Source organism: Triturus cristatus, chromosome 1_1 (genome assembly GCF_964204655.1).
Source record: "Triturus cristatus chromosome 1_1, aTriCri1.1, whole genome shotgun sequence".
In the NCBI taxonomy this organism is placed as follows: domain Eukaryota; kingdom Metazoa; phylum Chordata; class Amphibia; order Caudata; family Salamandridae; genus Triturus; species Triturus cristatus.
The window spans coordinates 236683491-236703428 of NC_140579.1; the positions used below are offsets into that span (position 1 = coordinate 236683491).

At 45.7% G+C, this 19938-nt stretch overlaps 1 pseudogene; it reads right to left on the reverse strand.

Moving 5' to 3' along the window:
• Positions 1-2598: 2598 nt before the first annotated feature.
• Positions 2599-19938, reverse strand: part of LOC146870058 (uncharacterized) — a 76640-nt pseudogene continuing 59300 nt past the window's right edge.

Genomic DNA, 19938 nt, shown 5'->3' on the forward strand with positions numbered 1-19938 from the left:
CACATGAGATAGGTAGACAACTAACACGTAGAAGGAGAGAATCTTGGTCAGAAATTGTAGGAGACATTTTTGAAGCACTGATACCAGCAGTGGGAATATCTCTGAATGCACATAAAATTAGAAAATTATCAACAGTAGTGGATCACTTCTCAACAAGCACCGCTGGAGGATTTTTATTGGTAAATACTGAAATGGTCGCCATGCGTGCCATGGTAATGCAAAATCGACTTGCCCTTGATCTAATTTTGGCAAAAGAGGGTGGAGTCTGTGGAATGCTGAAGGTTCAACATTGTTGTACTTACATTCCTGACGAAAGTCAAGATTTGAAGACGTATATTAAAAATATAACTGATTTATATGAGGAGATTGTTCCACTGGAGGCTGAAGGTATTCTAGAAAAGATTGGGGAAAAGTTTTCTACTATTAAGAACTTTTTATTAAAATTAGGTAGTACCTTTATTGGTAAAATTCTATTTCCAGTAACATGTGTGATTATTTAAGTATTAGTTTTAAGATTAGGATGTCTATGTAGCAAAAGAAGAAAATTACGAAATAACATAAAAAGAGAAACTGTACTGAAAAGAGAGAAGGAAAGAAAAGAAAGAGAGTTTGAAGAAGTAGAATTAGAAGAGTGGAAAGAGAACATGTATAGAAAAACAAGAGAAGAGGAGACAGGTGAAACAGTAATGTGAACTAACAAAATGAGAACTGAATTAATTTCCATTTACTAAATTTTTCTAAATTTAAAGGTAATGTGGTGATGTTAAAAATCACCAAAGGGGGATTGATGGAGCAGGTAGAACGAAATTTAGTATACCTCCTCTATTTTGCATGAAAAGATTAACTAAATAACTTACTGATTATAATTTTACTAACAGTGTGGTGTGTTAACCTAACCCAACCTTTGCATACACAAATTACACATGGGAAATTGCTATTTGCATGGCAAAATAACTCAGAATTATTAAAATATGTACGCATATTAATAGTAGTACATGTGGTAATTAGCTATCGAATGATTTATGTTGCTTATGTGATGTTTGCATTCCTGATGGGATCCTAAAGGTAAATATTATCGCTTTAAATGTCGCTATATGCTAGGAAAACACTAATATAAAAAGGGTTTAGTGAGGGTATTAGATTCTAATAATTATTTCTGTATATTAATTATTCCTTTGTGTTTGTTTCGCTTAAATTAGCATTTGGGCCTACCACAAAAAGGAGTCGAAAATCGAGTTCAGAAGTGACCACCGTCTCATGAGCGCGACACCTACTGCGCAGACTTGGATGGCTCCGTGAACTTCCTAACGAACCCTGTACACCCTGTCCTCGGTCAAGGATAGGATCTTGGTGGGCTGCCAAAGGCATGGATAGTAAAAACCGGTTTAAAATGAACTATCGAATCATACAAGTAAAACCAAGACTTTGTAACATAAGGACTATGTCATCTCCGGGAGTGAAACAGCAAAATCCATGAGAAACCATGAGGAACAAAAATCGGACGTTTTTCCATTAGCCAATCACAGACTTTCACCGCCTAAAATTGTTTCACATTATCCCGAAATTTATTATAAAAAGAGTAGTAGAATAGGGAGGGGCGTTCTTGTTCCGGCTTTCCTGGCGTCTATGCTGGCGATGACAGATGCTTGCACGAGTTCTGGTCCTATGGAGATCTTTGGGACTGTAACGTGCTGAGCAAAGAACTTTCGGACTTTGAGCTTTGGCCTGCTTTATTTGGACAATTTAACGGTTAATTCGATTATACAGAGCCAATGAATTAGAGAAAATCCAGATAGCAAGAATAGGTAAATATAATGACCTGTGATTTGAATTAATTGACCTAGAAAATTTTAAAACTTTTCATGATCAAATGCTAATACTAACTGCAAGAAAGATTTAGATAAACAAATATTGATCAACAGAAATTATGAGTTTGTGATCTTTCGTTAAAGAGAATAAAGGATTCTGAGTCTTAAAATGTGTTTTAGCTGGTTCTAAATCACCATTAACCAATCCAACTAATTGGTCCGTCGACCAAGTGGGTGGAGTGCCTTGATGTTTGGGACTAGGAATCTATGGGTGACGAACAATAATGTATATTCTGTAAATTAACTTTTCCTTCCCTATAGGTAAGAAGGTATCCCCCCACATGTCCAGCGCGATATCGTCATCCCTCCTGTGTGCAGACTCGGGAGTCAGAGACGTGTAAGTGTTGGTGTTATGGGTCCCACCAATGACTGCATGTGTGAATGAGCTAGTGTGAAGTTGGGTCTGCGACGCAGGGAGGATAGTTATATGATTTTCTTCTTTTTCTCTCTCCGGTCTCGCGCTGGATCAGTACAACAACATGTTTTTTCAGTTTAAGAATTCGCTTTGTTTAAGCAATCTCTACTGTGATAAGATTGCGCAGAAATATGTTTAAAAGTACATGAATTGTATTAGGATCTATGATTTAATGTTTAATAAGAATATCTTGACAAGAGTATATGTTGTTCTAGTTTTTCTTAGATAAATTGGTAAATAGCAAGTTTAACATTGGAACAATTAGTTCACTAGGAACAGTGCACACTACAACCAGGTTCTCATCCTGTAAAACCTCTAGCTGTACAAGGTGGTGCCACCTATGGATTTTGCTCCGTAGCTCACAGTTCCTGTATTGTGATCCAGTTGTCCAGGACTTTCTTGCTCCTCTTCCTCATCAGTTTTTTGTGGTTGAGCTCAATGATGTTGTGTTCATTACTACTGTTGTCGGTTGCAGCTCGGTTGCCTTCTGCCAGGCTTTCTATCCGGCACTGCAGCAGGAGCTCCTTCTACTGCTTCTGCTCTTTAGCCATTTGCAGGTGCTGCCTCCTCTCAGCCTTACTCCAGTGCCGGCCCAATTTGACTTCACTTTGAGCATCGTCATCCGTGGTGATGCCACTATGCTCTTCCTTGAGCTGTAGGGCACGCTCCTTCATGAGCTGGATCTTTTGCTGCTTTTTGCACAGCACGCAGTTCATTTCACACAGGAATCCCCCTCGCTGCATGGTCTTGTCGTGACAACTAACATCATGTAACCTGGCATGATTTGGTTCAGTGATGGGGTCGGCAGACCATTCGCCCATCTGATCTTCTTGTACTAAGTTCAGGTAACTGCGACACCGCAGGGCACGATCTTTAATGCCCGAGGGCTTCTACCCGGAATAGATGCTTGTTGCTGGAGGTTGGATCAGCTTACTTGACTTTGATTTATCTTTTTTGTTCTTCTCATAATCACTAGTTCTGGATTCCTTAGGACAAGGCACAAGACGACTGTTAAAGCAATGCTCCACATTTTTCGAGTGAGTGACTGTGAGCATCCCCTCTGGTTACTCTTCCAGCGTTGGGAGCCCAAGGCTCCATGAGGATCTCTCTAGTCCTTCATCACATGACTTGGCGTGATTGACTAGTCCCTTGTGTCTGAGAATTTGGTGAACTGTCCAAGACTTTCTGGAATCTCATGTATTCTTCATGGCTGATGCTAAAGAAATTTGAATCGCTCAGATCATCGCTGGTCGAGAAATCAACAGAGTCCAGAGGACTTCCAGTGTGAGGCCCATGGGTCCCAGAACCCGACCATCCTTTCTCCTGCATGCATGGATCATCTGACTCCATCTCAGTTCCAGAATTCTCATCAACTCTCATGCTTCCATCAGTGCATCCGAGGCCGCTGTCCCAGTCAAGGTGATTGGCCGAACTCTTAGCTGTCTTTACACAATGGAGAAAGTCCTTTTACTGGTCATGAATTTTGATAACAATAAATGCCTTATATTCCTGACAATTGTGGCAAAAACAATGACAATAAAAGCTGGCACTGAAGGAATACGATGGGGGGTATGTTAGCAGCATTTTTAAAAACATCTTTTTTTTTCATGGCATGTATTTTTGGAAGGGTAGAAAACTGTTAGGAGATTCACGAGGGTCCCTAACATTTTTGTGAGCTCTTACAGTACGTCCAGGCAGGGTGCATTCTATGGGACAAAGCCAAGTTGAACTGGAACCCATCCAAAGGATAAGATACATGGACAAGACCTTACCAAGCATGATCGAATACTATGTAATTTAGTAACTGTTTCCTCCTGTATTAACATAATTCTTTAATAGGACCGAAATAGAGAATGGTTAATAGATGTCATAGACATACTCAGTTTTAGAATATAGATTGGAGTGTGTATTTGGGTTTTGTGTGTACACCACATTAGAAACTATTTTATTGTCACGTTTCTTCAACATGATATATGATCGTGGGCGTGCTTTTATACAGTACCTATAAACATTGGGGTATATTTACTAGGGGATAGTGCCACCAGAACGTCACTTAACAACGTTCTGGTGGCACTATGCCTTTCTCCATATTTACAAAGTGACATCAAGTTTCTTTCACTGCCTCATAAATACGGCCCCTTTACACGTATCACTTTGCGTGAAGGGGGCATGCAATGAGTGTTGCTGTGGGCATTCCACTACAACACCCATTGCTTTTTGACACTGCCCCAGATTTCCAAGGATCTGTAAATCTGAGGCATCGCCAAAAATTAACGCCTCTCAAAAGCAGGCGTTAGATTGGCGCAACGAGGAGAAATACTTTTATTTCTCCTTGTTTTTGCTTGAATGCAGCACACATAGAAAGAGCAAAACGCCATTATTGATTGCGTATGGGCAGAAAGGTGTCCCTTCCTGCCCATAAACAATCATTATAATGATTGATTTGCTACTTCTATGTGTGCTGCAACAAATCGTCATAATGGATTGTTTATGTGCAGGATATGACACCTTCCTGCACATCAACAACAATGTCCTGCAACACAGGCAACCATGCACTAAGGTTGCAACGGTGACCTGCATAGGCGGTAGGCAACTAATTTTAGCACCAGCGCTAGGGAAAACACAGGAGTGCGCCATATTGTTGTAAATACGGCACATCCCTGCTTTCTGGAAATGTCGCAGTGTAGCCAAATTTTGAGCAGCTCCGCACTTCGAAATTTCCTTGTATATATGCCCCATAGCCTGCTGAAGAAGATCTATCTGCTCGAAATTGCGGACTTTCATGGCCACTACTCATATTGAATATATAATGATGGATTAACTGCGACTACTATTTTGTATGGACATAGATAAAACCACAAAGAATCTTCTTGAATTATTAGCAAAAACATTTGCAAACCCTTGAGTAAAGTCCAGCCATTTTCTTTTCAGAGGTGCCATGAGCACCAATCTGTTAAAAGATGGTATAGTTGGGGCGTGGCCAAAATGGCAACCTGAGGAGACGTGGAGCTCGGAGGCTCCCCGCCGCGGCCCCTTGCCCTGGGTTATTCTGTCCCTGCAGCCCCCCTAAATTTGCAGTAACCCTCATACCAGGAGCATGGCGACACTCCGCAGTGTGGGCTGAGGTGCCTCTACGAAGGCGGAGGTCGTGGCTGTCGGTGGCGGAGGGCTCGGTGCCTGGTGGTAAAATGGCACCAGCCCTCTGCTAGCGGCCTCAGCAGCGGGTGACGGCGGGTGCCCACGCTGACCCCGGGACCGGGCTTTGGAGTGATCCAGGTGCGGCGAGTCGTGCTCCGGAGAGCGATTCCTGCAGGGACCAGCGCCGTCGCTGAGAGGAGGTGAGCGCGGCCCCTCTGATTGCCTTGTGACTGCCAGAAGCGGTGCAGGGCGGCGAGCACGAAAATGGAGGCCGCGGCGCCGGGCCTAGCAGCGCCGGAGCGCTACTTCACGGGCGTGCGCCCACCGGCTGTCTCTGGTTGCCGTGGGCTGGAATCCGCATTGGGCCGCAGCACTTACCCCAATACAGAGTGAGGAAGCCCCATTCTATGGTGTGGCCGCCCCGGGCTGTGGAGTGCCTGATGTGGCCCTTGCTTGCTGACTTTCGGGGGCGGCGGCTCCTGTGGCTCTCCTGGCGGTAATTTCAACCCCCCACCTACATCTGTGGGGTGTGTTTGGGAGTCCAGAGGGGGCCTACACCTACCAGCTTCACCCGGGGCTTTCCTGCGGAGCGGTGCTGTGCTCCGATTTGGTCGCAGTGAGGGTGCTGGCTCCCGGTGTACCTTCTGGGGCCTAGAGAAGCGGCCCTGAGTTTTGGATCCACAAGCAGCCTCCCCTCATTGATGCACGAAGACTGGAGTTGGCCAGCCTAAAGTTGGGAGAGGATGGCCTGCCACAGCTCGGATCCTGGGGTGTGACTTCTGGGCCTGGAAGCGAGGGAGAGAGCGCGGTGTGGAAGAGTGGTGGCGTTGGCGCCCACTGGGATTGCGTCCTCCCGCTCCCTATTGCAGCTTGGGGCCGCTTTGGTGAGGCCTGCACCGCATCTTCCGGAGTCTGAGGGTGGATCCCACGTGAGGCTTTCTCACTACGCCTACCGAGCAGCCACTTTGTCCTCCCAATAGAAGCGCCCCCATGGCCAGCATGAAGAAAAAGGGAGATCGCTCCGTGAGAGATATGCTCGCGAAGGGGTCAGCAGCTGGTGATCGGGGGAGCTCCACCCCCCCTCCCTCGACGCAGTCCACCCGACAGGAGGAAGGCGAGGTGCCTATCACCAGGGCATTTCTTGAGTCTCTCTTTAACACTCTTCCGGAGGACTTTCAGACGCTTAAGCAGGAGGTGGCGGGGGAGGTGCGAGAAATTCGTCGCGATGTGGATGAGCTGGGAGAGCGTGTAGCAGCTATACAGAATGAGGAGCACTCTATGTCAGCGGAAGTTGGGCAGCTACAGCAGGAAATCCTTCGACTTCGGGATCAGCAAGGCGACCTGCAGGCCCACACGGAGGACCTTGAAAATAGATCCCGCCGAAACAACATCCGCGTGAGGGGGGTTCCATTACAAGCAGAAGGGGCAAACGTGACTGAATACCTCCAGGGCCTCTTTCGGGACATTTTGGGGCAGGCCAGGACTTTGAGGTTCGCATCGATCGTGCCCACTGGGTGGGCCTGGGACGGAAGGCACCGGCTCCCCCACCAGACATCTTGGCTTTCTTGCCGGACTTTCCCTTGAAGGAGCGCATTTTAAAGGAGGCTCGCCTTAAACAACCACTTACGTATCAGGGGCACGCCATAGCGCTCTACCAAGACTTGGCCTCCATCACTCTTCAGAAGCGGAAAGCCTTCAAGGACGCGACCACCTTCCTGAAAGCTAATGGAGTGCCCTACTCGTGGGGCCATCCCTTCCGCTTAATCTTCCGGTGGAATGGTAAGCTGCACCAACTCCGCTCGTTCCAGGAGGTATCTGACTTACTTGGCCTTACTCCACGTAGCCCCGATTCATCGCCTAAACAGTCACAGCGCTCTTCCAGTGATGGCTGGCAGCGGAAGGGACGTCGTCGATCACCAGCGACGGTAGTGAAGCCGGACCACACCACGATGACCATCGAACGGGCCTCGGCCCTTGCAACAGTCACAAGAGACACTTCTAGGCCGGACTCTCCGTAACCTCACCATGGGGGGCCTTACTTAGCATCATACTTTGACACCCGTGGGGGGGGGGGGGTGGTGGGCGAGGATCCCGGGTCGCCCGGACGCCATGATCACCCAGCTCTTCATTTCCCATTGGTCCTTGGCTGTTTCGGGGGGGATTGAGGGAGGGGGTAGGGAAGGGAAGGGAGTTTTGGAGGGGGGGAGGGGGGTACCGGTGTGCGGCCAAGGGCAGGCACTGGAACCAGAGGGCACCCTGGAATGTGAACCCACTTATAGCGGCGTCACTGAGTCGATGCTTCATAGGCACCACTTGTTGTTATTTAGCTGATATACAATCCTTGTATCTCGACGTCTCCCTTGGCAACCCAGGTTCTTACTCTTAATGTGAAGGGGTTAAATAACCCCATCAAGAGACGGGCAGTTCTGAGCTACCTAGAGAACTCCGGGGCCTCGATTTCTCTGTTGCAGGAAACACACTTACTTCCCAAAGACTGGCATAGAATGCGTTCCCGAGCATTTCCCCACCAGTTCTACTCGTCTATGCCGGACAAGAAAGGGGGGTGGCTATACTGTTGGCGCAACATTTTCAGGGCGGTGTTGGGGACAAATTAGCGGAGGTGAATGGGAGGCTATTGACCTACAGGTTCTGGGTGGGGGGTTCCCCCGTTATTGTAGGCTCCCTCTATGCTCCCAACGCAGGCCAAGAGTTGGTTCTCATTGATTCCCTGTCTGAAATCCTTCGGCACCACGACCAACACATTTTAATCGGGGGCAACCTCAATCTCGTCATGGACCCTGGGAGGGATCGATCGGGTAATTGCCAGGGGTATGCAGGAGCGCTCTCGACTACAGGGCGGGATTGGCTGCAGAGTAGGGGACTGATAGATCTGTGGTGGGCGGCCCATCCCCATAGCACGCACTATTCCTTTTATTCCCACGTACACCACACGTATTCCTGGCTAGATCACTTTCTAGGGTCATCTGACCTCAACGCACTGGTCCAGACCATTGACATAGTCCCGGCGGCTCTTTCCGATCATGACGCCGTGTCCGTCACGCTTGACCTTTGCCCTTTGCATCGTCCGGCGGGGAGGTGGCGTCTTTGAGAATCCCTACTACAGCGTCCCAACGTTGTTCAGCAGGTACATCAACGCATCACGGACTATTTGAAGACTAATGACCTTCCTGACATCTCCTTGGCAGCATTATGGGGGGCCCTTAAAGCTGTGGTGTGAGAGGAACTAATAGCTATTTCTGCAGCCGATAACAAAGCACGCAGGGAGAAGAGAGAGGAGCTGACGGCCAAGGTGGCGGAACTCGAACAAGTTCATAGTCGTACTGGGGCCCCGAGAATGTGGCGGCAACTGAAATCGGCCAGGGCTCAGCTGGCCAGTCTGGACCTAGATAGGACGGAGTATGCCGCCCTACGATATCGGGGTGATAAGACAGGTAAGCTCCTGGCGAGTAAACTACGAGCCAGGGCTCAACGATCAAAAATAGTGGCCCTCAGCACTTCTTCCGGTGAGCGGGTGGAGGATGATGAGCGGATTGCGGAAGCCCTTCGGGAGTTTTACGCCACTTTGTATAGTAGGGATCCTACGGTCGACGGTTCGGGAGAGTCCTATCTTAGCCAGGCAGCGGTCACAGCCCTAAATGCGTCTGGTGCAGCGGCAGTGGACGCTCCCATTCGGGTGGAGGAGGTTGTGGGTGCGATATCCCGCCTCAAGCCTCTAAAGTCCCCGGGGCCGGATGGGTTCTCGGCGGGTTTTTATAAGGCCTCCTGCCAGCCCTTGGCACCGATTTTAGCCCGCTTGTTCAATTCCTACGAGGGACCGGGCTCTATCCCTGCGGATATGCTGGAAGCCGAGGTGGTGGTCATCCCCAAGTCTGGGAAGGATCCCACTCAGTGCGCAGCTTATCGTCCAATCTCTCTTCTCAATCTTGACCTAAAGCTCTTCACGGGTGTCTTGGCTGCCAGACTGGGCCCGGCGCTTGCCGGGTATTATCGAGCCTGATCAATCGGGGTTTATACCCAACAGGCAAAGTAGTGACAACACCAAACGCTTGATGCATTTAATAGACAAGACCCACTTTATGGACCTGGACGCTGTCCTGCTTTCAGTCGACGCTGAGAAAGGATTTGACAGGGTGGATTGGGGCTTTTTGGACAAGACGTTGGCGCACTTTGGCATAGGCGCACGTTTTAGGGCTTGGGTCGTGAGCTGCTACGATCAACCCACGGTGACTATTCGGGTCAATGGGGTCCGCTCCCGGCCGTTTGACATCCGGAGGGGCACACGACAGGGGTGTCCTCTTTCTTGCTGGGCTGAGTTAACGCCAGTTACAGACGCTTCTACGACTCACGACAGGAGTTGAATAGCTGAGCCTTGAATGCGTATATCCAGCCACAAGGTCTCGAGGGTAAAGGTATGCCCATGGTGGGCAATATCCCGAATTGTTTTTAATTGACAAAACAGTGGTGCAGGGTGGAATGAAAATACCCCACGCCCTGAAGAAGTTGCCGTGAGTTTACCCAGAAGGCAATGAAACATGTCGGCATTTTAAATATGAGCAATCACACAGCATAGAATAAAAAACGCAAGCCAGTGTTATTTAGCTCAAATCTGTATATCATTGTGGGGCTTAACATGGTGCACATATCACTGCACAGTTCTTTCTTCTTTTACCACACACCCTAGCACTTGTTTTGTTTTGGGTCAACAGTTATTCATTTCTTCCTACACATATTCCCTGTTTTTGGAGTGTTGGTAGCTGATGATGAGATCTTGAGGTAGCAGGCGAGTACCATCCTGCTTAATCCTCCTTGGTGTTGCTACCGTGAGGCACCAACACTCCCTCTCACACTTTTTTCACCACGTTTGGGTGTTGGAGACATACGTTTTTAGACATATAGATAGTTTTCTTGTCTTACCTCGTATGAAAAATACTTGTCTTTTCTTTTCTTAGTGAGCCACACCAATAAGTAGCATAGATGATACAATCACTTGCTTTAAAGATTGTCTAAAATGTATGACAACCGTTATGGATATGTGGAAATATGGATTTTTCCGGTCAGTTATGTCCCCTATCTTGGACCCCAACGGTTCTATGTGCATGTTACAAGTACATGTATGTTCCCTCCAGTTCCAGTTATGAAGACGCAAATACATGTGCGTCCACCGTTAACATGTCCTCTTTCAGATCCGCCATGAATGAGCCGGATATTCCATTCCTAAGTACAAAAGGCCACCGCCTTTATATGGTTCACTTATGCCATTTTACAGTTCAGACGAGTAGGCCCTGATTCTGTCATCAAGCTTTTCTTGCTTTCTGCCTCTGAAGCTCCAGTCTGAGCCTGCATCTGTGACCATGAACTTTGTCTCATTCCCTGCGCGGCTCACGAAGCCTGACATCAGCCTGTTGCCTGCCAAGAAACTGTATTTCACCTTCGAAATTATCTGCTCCGCCCCCTGCCCAATGCATTCCTGTCTAGTAGTTTCAGTAAACATTCTTCCAGCTACCGAGCAAAGGCCCGGCTTCTCTGTCTTCATGCAAGTAATTCATAGCCCTGTTACCATGGAAGATTCCTGCCCTCGCATCTAGTGTAGACACTTAGACGCCTGTACACGCACTAACAGTCAGTATAGTCAGTATAGAATAAGATTCTACTCTAAGAGACCTCTCTTCTGGATAACATAGTTCTTTAAACATAGGATGTTGGATATGATTTGGGATTAGGTTGACTTGACCCTCCAGACTTCTGTCGCCACATGTAGAGCTAAATGTCAAGTCCCCTTCACCCCTAGTTGCACGTCAATCACACGTCATACTGCTGCGCGCGCATCTCTGCCAAGTATTTCTGCTGACATTGCGAAATTATTTCATAGGTCCACCCATATGTGACATCACAACCAATGACGTTTCCTTGTTACTCCCAATTACGCCTCTTTCAGCTACGCATGTGAAATGTTATCTTTGCTATCAATTGTTACGCCTCTTGCATTTACTTCACTGTAATGCCTATTGTATAAAAGTGAATAATTATCAATAATGTATGTACTTCACTTCCTGAACCTCCGTGGTGATGGAACTTGGAGGCCACGATTTCGAAATCGTCCATTAGAATAAAACCCATTCCGAACCTCTAATACCACGGATTCTGCCTCTTATTTACTGAGCTATTTTTATTATGTTCTGTATCAAATTAAGTCCCGGTAATTAAATTATTTACCACATAAATGGCGCCCGAACAGGGACACTTTCTCATCTCACGCGCCGGCGGTGCGTTGCAGGCCCGGTCTCCTGCCACAGCTGGACGGACAACAACGCGTACCAGCAGGATTTCCTGTATCTCCCTCCGGTCAAGCGGGGGCGACTGAGGCTGCGATCAACACCCAGACGAGGCGGTGAGAAGTGCGAAGTATCCCGACCAGAGCCTAGCTGAGAGAGCAAGATCCGAGGTATACAGAGGCCCACCAAGTTTCCGATGTCCTGACGTGTCCGAAGTTTTCGAGTCGAGTCGAGTCCAGTCCGGTCCAGTTCAGTTCAGTTCCGTTCCGAGGCCTTCCGTTCCGAGCTACCCGGTGAGTACCATTACTGGGGAGGCGTTCTGGCGTGCACATAAGTTGTGCCGGTCCAGACGGGTTTGGGTACACAAATCCGGTCTGCACTGTTTTAGCAGTGTATCTGTACTGTTTAGCAGTATATCTAGTATATCAAGTATATAAATTCAGAATAATTCAGTTAATGCCGAGTATTATGTTTAGTGATTAAGTTTCCTTAGATCGTATCATCATTGTTTGCTCATTTAAATGTTAAGTGTAAAATGTGTTAATACGTTCTGCATATTGTGGTATGAATGACTGTTCATTATCGTGTTTATTGTATTAAGTTTGTTCAAAATCAAGTATCAGATCAGTTCTCAATATGCCGCTCTTTTCGAAATTAAGACAGATCACAACTAGAAAAGGGGTACTCGAAGAAGCTGTTCCTATTCCTCCTAGGGACACTCCAGGGTACTTCATGTATCATAAACACGGCCTAGACGCTATATTATTTCTTGATTTATGGGTAGACTACACTAAGGAATTACCAGAAAGTCAGAGGTGGCCCGCAGCTGGGACCTGGGATGCAGAGTGCATCGTGAAAGTAGAGGAAGAGTTATGGAAAAAGAAAGCCAGACAGTCACAGAAAGACGCCATTGAATTATGGCGTAAAGAATCGTATAGACGTACAGAAAAAGCACGTAGACAGGAAGAGAAGAGTAAAGAGAATTCAAATGAAGTCCGAGAAAATCTATTAATTGAAGAAGGTACACGAGTAAAATCAGAACAAGTAGACAGACAAAGACAAGCCCTTATGAAGGGTATGTATCCCCTTCTGGCCGAAGGATTACCTAAGGCTACTGCGGGGATACCAAAAGACTTGCCACCCCCATTATTTCCAATAAAGGTACATCCCAAAGGGCATCCTAGAACCGCAGAAGATGTTTTTCTTTCCTCATATTTAGATGACGCAGCTCCCGAGTATGCTAACCCCGCCCCACATAGACCGTCGGCCGGAGAGGTTCAACGCCAAGATCCTGTATCTGTATCTCTACAACAACAAATCCTGACACAAGTTCCGGCAAACACATCCGTTTCCGCATCTGTTCCTACAGCTACTTCTATAGCTATGTCCACACCTATAGTTGCTGTATCGCGTTCAACGAATCCTTTCACGCCCGATACCCCAGACGGGGCTACGGGAGGTGCTACCAATATTTTTTCTACGCCACCCAGAATAAATAAACTTACCTTTCAAGAGTCAGCACATCCACGTACCCCCAAACTCATAAATTCCCGCACGCTTAAGGAACTTCTTATAGATTGTAGATATGACCCTGTGCCCGGCAAAGAGGACGAAATGATCCTGGCATCATTACGTATCAGACGAGCCGCGGTGTATTTAGGGAAGTTACCAGGAATGACTATGCATCTAGATAATATATATCATTTTGTCCAAACAGGGCGAGATTCTGAATGTATTAACAGAGCTATGGAATACCAGAAAGTGGAAATACAGGGGGAACTGTTACGTTTCCTCATAAATTGTGTGATCAGAAATCAAGACCGACCGGGGGTAGACCCGGAAGCAATGCAAATTCTTACCAGATGGAGCCAGAATATATCAGAAGGGAGACATGATAAGCAAAACTGTATAATAGCCATGTGCCGAAAGATCCGTAAAGAAATAGAACGCCTACACGAAGAGAGATTAGCGGTAGACCAGTTCGAACAAAGCGAGGAGGAAGGATCAGGACTGCCCACAGGACAGTCAGAAACCATAGCCTATGTAGGTAGAGGAAGATCTTGTAATAGTACTAGATATTTTACTGACCCGATACGTCCGATATGCCCAGATAATAACAGGAATTTCCAAACACCTATAATAAATATAAAGTCCCCCGAGCATTCGTTCCAAGCCACTGACAAATTACTCCGAGAACGAAGGGGTTATCATTTTCTCGATTCTATGGATGAACAAGAATTAGCCAGGTCAGCCGTTCATTGAGTTGACAGTCCCGGAAAGTATGATGATGACACAGTAGCACACACATTTTTGAATCTCACCCCAGATGAACAGCGTTTAGCTGGGATTTATATGATTCAACAACTTCTTATACTATATAAAAGCCAACATTCAGATCCTGGTCCCTTACCTGATATATTGACTGAATTACTCACGAATAGATGGAAAGGTTCAGGTACTAAGTTAATTAAGGAAATACTAGAATCCAGAAAGCAGTACATTCTTTTTGTATATCCAGAACATGATTCACTGGCCATCAAGGAAAGACCGATGTATTACATGGACAGACAGAATCCCTTACGAGAAGTGCACCCAATAAAGGGCGAGGACAATCAGTTTAAACGTGTATATGTATATACGCCCATATCAAAAATAGAATTGTTGGAAATGAAGAAAGTGGTACCCAGTCATGACAAAGACCCAGCGGGTTTCCACCGAGAAATTAAAGACATGTTACTCATGGGAGAGTATACCTATCCCGACATTATGACAATATTAAAGGTATTGATGCCTGCTGGCATTTATGAAAAACTCAAGGAAAAAGAGTGGGAGGTGGGAGACCAAAAGATAGACTGGACAGCATTAGAAAATGAAGAAAAGGCCCGAGGTCCAGGTTCGGGGCTTGGGGACAAAACTAAAGCACTACCAGGTTTACTAGTTCAGGTACTGCCACGTTTATTAACCACGAAAAAGGAAGACTGGGGTGCAATCTCAGCCTGTAAACAAAAGCAAGATGAAGACACTAGTGATTTCTATGCCCGATTCGAAAAATGTTTTGGTATAAATAGTGGTATAAAAGCAAGTAGCGAGTCATACCCACATCTGTTTGTGACAAAATTAGTTGAAAATTCCTTGCCCCAAGTGAAGAATAGAGTATTAAAATTCGAGAGTACCTGGCAAGGTAATACCCCATCACAAATGTTACAGTATCATCACAATAGAATTAGAGAGGAACAAGATCATGAACAAAGACGCATGAAAGACACGAAAATGAAAATGCTAGTCTCCCAGACAGTTCCAGCTGAAGGACATAAAAAGGGTACGACACATTCCGGTGAATCAGCAGGACCTGTAAAAGGGACATGCAACTATTGTAAACAACCAGGTCATTATATACACGATTGTCCAGTCCTGAAGCGTAATATCGCCACAGGTATTACAAAAGAAAGACCACGGCCACTAAGACAGGATCAGAATGAACAGGGAGCCCCACAGCATGCACAGTCCATGCCAGCTCCACAACAGTCTATACAGTTTGTGCCAGCTGCACCAGCGCTGCCTGTTGCTGCCACACAAACCACGACACGACAGCTGTACCAGACCGCACAGTACGACTACCCTGATTATCAACGATACGCATGAACCAGCCTAGAGAGGGAAGTCGACTTACCCCTTATCGAGGTCCCTGTAGACCAAGAAGGACCTTATGTACATAGTGAATTATTAGGCCAAGATAGAAAATTCCTACTAGATACAGGGGCAAGTCGAACAACCATAAAACGTAGTGAAGTTCCAGGGGCACCCCTCTCAGGCTCATGGAATATTTCCCTTGGTTTTTCAGGAAAACCTATTGTTAACGAAGTATCACAGCCTCTTCCACTGACGATAGGACCCTTGACCAGAACTACAGATTTGTTGCTTACTAAATCATGTCCAGAAAACTTGTTAGGTATAAAAACACTGAAAGCTCTAGGAGCTATAATATGTTGTTCTCCGGAAGGAGTAAGATTGTTTTTACGTGATTTCAAAGGTCATTATGTGTCTCGAGACATGGATCCCCGACTGCAGACTTTACCTACACATCTATGGGCACAAGGCCCTACTGACGTTGGTTGCATGAATATTACACCATATCGAGTGACACTAAAGGCAGGAGTGGTACTACCACGAATGCGACAATACAAGTTACCACCAGATGCTGTAGTGGCTTTACTACAAATCATTGACGAGCTCATTGCCCAAGGAGTGGTTGTAGAAACAGACTCCAATGTATGTAATTCACCGATAATTCCGATTCTTAAACGAACTGATCCAAAGGCTCCCCCAGTATATCGATTGGTTATTGATCTGCGTGAATTAAATAAATGTATTGTACCACAATACCCCGTAGTTCCAGACATCTCGTCATTACTGACAGCTATTGATCCTGAAGCAACATTCTTTACTGTAATTGATCTCAAAAATGCCTTTTTCAGCGTCCCTATAGATCCGGAAAGCCAATATTTGTTCGGATTTAGTTTAAATGGACGTAGCTTTAAATTCTCACGCGCACCTCAAGGATTTACAGAAAGCCCCAGCATCTATAGCCAAGCTCTGAAACGAGAACTCAACAGTATCCACATGCCAGTAAACACTGCCCTGCTTCAATATGTCGATGATCTGCTGATCACCGCCAGAAGCGAACCTGAATGTGAGAAAGCATCACTGACAGTTTTACAATTTCTAGCCGAAAAGGGGCACAAGGTGTCCCCTTCTAAGCTGCAATTCTGTGTCCAGCGAGTTATTTACCTTGGTCACTCGCTGTCCAAGGAGGGAAGGCAGCTTACACCAGATCGCATTCAGTTAATAGCTAACATGCCAATACCCAAGACGCAAAAGGAGGTGCGGGCTTTTATAGGCCTCACTTCATATTGTAGGCAGTGGATCCCTCAGTATGCATTTCTAGCAAAACCACTCATTCAGTTGACAACACAGGAGGCAGCCACATCGACTGTTCTCCCTTGGACTCAGGAACATACACAAGCTTTTGTAAGCTTAAAGAAAGCTCTATGCCAAGCACCTGTTTTAGCAACACCATGTTACAGAAAACATTTTACACTCTTTGTTACAGAACGAGAAGGTACTGCCTTGTCAGTACTCACACAGGAACAAGCAGGATCACACAAACCGTGTGCTTATTTTTCTAGTACATTAGATCCCGTAGCTCAGGCTCTGCCTGCGTGCCTGAAATCAGTGGCAGCGACAGCTTTAGCAATCAGACAAAGCGATGCCATAGTGTTAGGACATCCATTGACAGTACAAGTACCGCATGCAGTAGAGGTTCTTTTGAATCGAACGCAAACACAACATTTAACTATAGCGCGACTTACAGGGTATGAACTAACATTGTTTCAGCCACATATAGAAATCAGACGTTGTAACACATTGAATCCTGCCACACTGTTACCAGTAAACGGAACAGACCCACTAGCTCATGACTGTATTGACGTTATTACAATCACGACGAAACCCAGACAAGACTTAACCGATGTCCCATTGTCAGACCCAGACCTGACGTTGTATGTAGATGGTTCATGTATGAGGAAAGGTACAGGAGAACTAGTGGCCGCTTACGCAGTCACAACAGACACTGAAATCATTGAAACAAATTGCATAAATACCTTGTCCGCTCAAGCAGCAGAGCTCGTCGCTCTGACACAAGCCTGTATTCAAGCCACAAATAAAAAAGTCAACATATACACTGATTCACGTTATGCATTCGGAGTTGTACATGACTTCGGCGTGCTGTGGCGAGAGAGAGGTTATTTAACTTCTCACGGTGCCCACATTCAGCACGGACCCCTCATTCATGCTTTATTAGATGCAATACATCTACCCACTGCAATATCAATTATGAAATGTAAAGCTCATACGAAAGTTACTGATATCATTTCTCAAGGCAATGATCTAGCTGACAGAACAGCTAAACAGACTGCTCAAACTCAAACATCCGACATGACAAAGACAATAGTCCAGACACCAACACACTGCATGATGGTTAAGGATCCCGCTCTTGATGTAATTGACATACAGACACATGCTACTCCAGACGAAATAAGGAAATGGACTGAATTAGGAGGGATTCAAACGGACCAAGGATGGATGACGAAGGAAAAATCTGTATGGTTCCTTCCTGATTCAATGGTCCAAGTTATTATTAACACTATACATAGTCCAGCACATCTAGGAGAAAAAGCTATGCTAGACAGCATCCAACACATTTGGTTCAATAAACATTTACGAGCAGCAGCTAAACAAAAAGTTCGTACCTGTATGATCTGTTGCCAGTTTAACCCAGGAAAAAGCGTTCCCGTAGAGCAGGGTGGATTTCAGCCTCCTGATCACCCTTTTGAAATCCTTCAGATGGATTATATCCAGATGGAACGATGTCGAGGATTCAAATATGTTCTCGTAGTTGTCTGTGCTCTTTCCCGTTGGACAGAGGCATACCCGGTTTCAGTTTACACTGCCCCGACTACTGCCAAACAGTTAGTTCGAGAATTCTTCCCACGATACGGTTTACCACGTGCTGTCTACTCAGATAACGGCCAGCCGTTCTCATCCGAACTAATGAAACACGTTTCACTTTTGTTAGGCTATCAGTGGAAATTCCACTGTGTCCGACACCCCGAGGCAGCAGGTCTCGTAGAAAGACATAATCAGATCCTGAAAATCAGATTGTCCAAAATATGCAGAGAGAAAGGTGTCGACTGGGTAGTAGCCTTACCAGTTGCACTCTTTTACATGAGAATGGTAGCACACTCTCGAACAGGGCTATCCCCGTATGAGGTGATCTTTGGCAGACCACCAAATATGTGGGGGACGCCTATACCACGTAAAATAACTGATATTGACTGTAATATGCTGACAGATTATTTGGCTTCCTTGATGTCTGCACTACAATCTTGTCGTTCACAGGTAGCTGCAGCCTTTCCTGACAACACTGAGGTGAAACCCCATGACGTAATTCCAGGGGATCTCGTTTTAGTGAGGAACTTTGATCGAAAGACTCAGCTGGATCCTAGGTGGAAGTCACCGAAATTGGTCTTGCTCACCACAAGGACAGCCGTGAAGATCGAGGGCAGAAAAGGCTGGATTCATTCAAGTCATATCAAGAAATTTCATGGACTACCAGCGGATGTGAATACCACACCTCAAGTGTCTTCACCCATTGACTCAAAACTTCCTTTTGTTGAAACCAGTAGTCACGAACATTATAAACTAAAACTCAGACCTAACCCGTCGGGAAATTTAATTGTTTAAGTCCTCTCCAAGGTGAAGCGGTTGAATTTGTCCCTGACATGTATTCCTTAGATCTGAATAGAGAAAACACCCGAAAAATGTTGAAACGACATGCATACTGTAAATCACTGCGTAGTCATTGCACAGTGACGTTATTAATTTTGTTTTTCCTAAGTTTCTTAATAATTACTGCAAGTATATTGTTGCACATATATTATCCTATTTCTAGACATGTTTATAATGTTACTGCTGAACATTCTTTTAGTGACCTACCCCCGCATGAATTATCGTATAGATTTGCGCTGCGCAATAACACTTTTATTAGTATGTTACATCATTCCCATCAGGTTAGCAATGCTACAAATTGTTGGATATGTGGCCGACTCCCTCCCTATCAGAATTATAAAGGAATTCTACCTCTTTTTCCATACCCGTTCACACACAACGGCTCCTGTGGAGCATGGTTTAGTTTAATTAATTCCATAGATTCAAATTCTGCAGTTTATCAAGACAACTGGGTATGGGGAAATTTGAACTTAGTTTTACTTAAAGTCTGCTACCCTAACAAGGAGGGACTTCCCAAGAGAACAGGAACTGATCTAGAAAATGAAGTATATGGATTGGGTAATTTTACGCTTAATCTTATGATCCTAAATGTCGAATCCGAAGCTACTCCAATTTTGCCCGCCATGTCAGTATTTTCAGTAAAAGATGAATTATGTGTTAGAAAGAATGGTTCCGTACATATGGGCCATAGTAGATGCACCACTGTAATAGAATTCAGTGATCAAGGCAAGTCGACATTTAGAGCTTCCCGCCATTCCTATTTTATATGTGGTCAGACGGCATATGTACGTTTGCCTCTAGATTGGGATGGTACCTGCTACATTGGATTTCTTTTGCCACCTGTTTTTCTAGCTCCTCCTGATTATCACAGAAATAC